This window comes from Cygnus olor, chromosome 23 (genome assembly GCF_009769625.2).
Source record: "Cygnus olor isolate bCygOlo1 chromosome 23, bCygOlo1.pri.v2, whole genome shotgun sequence".
Classification (NCBI taxonomy): Eukaryota; Metazoa; Chordata; class Aves; order Anseriformes; family Anatidae; genus Cygnus; species Cygnus olor.
In genome coordinates this window covers 7,208,698-7,211,099 of record NC_049191.1, presented here as the reverse complement: position 1 = coordinate 7,211,099, position 2,402 = coordinate 7,208,698, and positions in this window count along the sequence as shown.

The window sequence follows — 2,402 nt, the reverse complement described above, 5'->3', positions numbered from 1 at the left end:
TGAAATCATAAAGCCAGTACTTTCACAAAGACACTGGATAAGCAACTTGTTGTGCCTCCTTTCATTAAGGACTTGCCCTGAGATAATACAGGCATAAACATACCATTGCTCACACACCAGGAAAAATGCTGCTGGTGCTCCTTGAGCCTCAGCTCACTCCCCTTAGACACGTCTAGAAGTAGGTGAGGAGCCTCTGGCAGGAACTGATCCACTGCAGTCCAGAAATGAGTCAAAAAAGCCCCTGTGGCCAGCTATGGCCAGAGTTGATAGGCTAAGCCAGTACTACTGGCCAGTTCCTCATAGCCCTGCACAGATGCTGGCAGCTTGCCATCTGGGTATCTTTGCAAAGCAGCAGTAAACAACTTCAACCATGGCAGACATATCAGAATAACCAGAGCAGTACTTGGAGCACACCTGTTATTTAAGACCTCCTTCTCCTCCTCTACCATGTTCTGCAAACGTGCCTGAATTTGTCAGAATATGCCAGGTGATATGACAAGACATACAGCTATACACATCATGGAGGACAGCACAGATGTGGGCTCTTTAGCAGCTTCTCCCCTTCTTACAGCTGCTCTGAAGAGGACAGCATTTCTGGGGGATTCATAAGAAGCAAAAGACAACACCAAAGCAACCATCAAAACTGCTGGACAGCTATTGTGGAAGATGCAGGACCTCTTGAAGAAGGTGGGGAAAAGCATCACAGTTACACAGTCTGATGCACTAAGCTGTTGCCACTACGCCAGGTACCGCTTACTGGTTATGGGACTTTCAGGGGTAGAAGACGGTGACCCAAACCACATAGCTTTCTGTCCTGAACTGGGCACAATCCTACTTCACCCTGTCCACCTTGCACTAACATTCCTGTCCACTACACAGCACAAGCAGCGTAGTCTCAGTAGCACCACAGAGCTCGTATGAATGAGAAGCTTTTCCTAGTGTTGAGCAGAGGTTAAAGTGAGATTTTTTTCCCTCTTTACTTGCCACTGCTAGATTAAAATAAACAGTTTTGAGTCCAGAGAAATCTACAAATTATCTGACTGTATTGGTCTGCTTTTGAAAAACAAACTCTCAAGCACCACCTGACCTTTGAGACCAGTAACAGCCATTCCACAGCCCCAGTTCTTTGGCTTGTCCTGAGCCACATCTCCCAGCCCATCCCTCTGCTGCAGTCCTTCCCAATTACACTGGCTGTTTCAAAGCACTTGGTGTAGTTGCGTGAACACATACTTCAGCTGGAACACTCCCTGTTCTGCAATGGAAGCTATTCCTACTCTCCTAAAACGCCCCAGGGAACAGTTATCTGCTCTCCAAGAGCAGTCAATCAGGAACTTCCTCACAGGGTCTAAAACACTGGTATCTTATTGCAAAGCACCCTGTGAACAGATAGCTTCTGGAAGCTCATTACTAGCTCTTGGGATGGCTGCTGGGTGCTGCACTCTTGTTCTACTCTTCTCTCTCCTGGTTTTGAAATACAACCTTGTTACAATCAGACAAATGCTTCAGGGACAATGTTCCAGGAAAACACTCCCATTATTCTTTAGATCAATCATTTATTTAGCTGCAAACTCTTCTCCACTTCTTTATTTCCATCTCTGCAGACTGCATTACAGAGAGTGCTTTAGATTACCATACAAGTTTCCACCTTTTTAATACTCTTCCAGGAAATCAACTGCTAGCAACCCCGACACTTAAAAAGTCGGACCACAAAGCTAATTGCTTAACCTACACCAACTATTTCTACTTGTGGTAGATCGGCAGATTTCTTAATTTCTGTGAAGATCCATTCTTCTGCTGTCAGACAAAAATGAAGACACAGCTGCTCCAGATGCTTAAATATTGCTGGATTGAGAAGAAATACCAATCTATAGCCTAAACGTTACTAAATTCATTACAGCTTAGGAACCCCTCTCAATATTACATGGCAGGAACCATGGTTATCTTTAACAGAGTCCCAGTTTGCTGTTAATACAGCTCTCCCCTGAAAGTTGAGGATGAGCTGCAGAGACACAGTGACAAAGGATGGCACAAAGGCCAGAGGCAACAAGCCAGGCAATGAGAAGAGCTAAGCTAGACTCTGAAACATAACTTTTGCAGAGAGAGGATTCTGCTAGAACCAGATAAAACTCCACTCAGAAAATGCCAACTGTTGTTTAAAACCCACTGTTAAGTGGTACTGTTGTGTGCAAAGTGCAACGCACTGCAGCACAAGGCAGCAAAGCAGCAGGTCACAAGCAATGAAGCTGCAGCAGTTTTAAGAGCTGCAGCCTGAGCCAGCTACTGAGACCTTCAGTGACAGTTGCATTTTGCAATGGCAGTAATCCTTTAACAGGCCACAAGACAATGCACAGTGTCTACTGCAGAAGTGTAGATTGGGAACGAACACACTACACTCTCCAAAC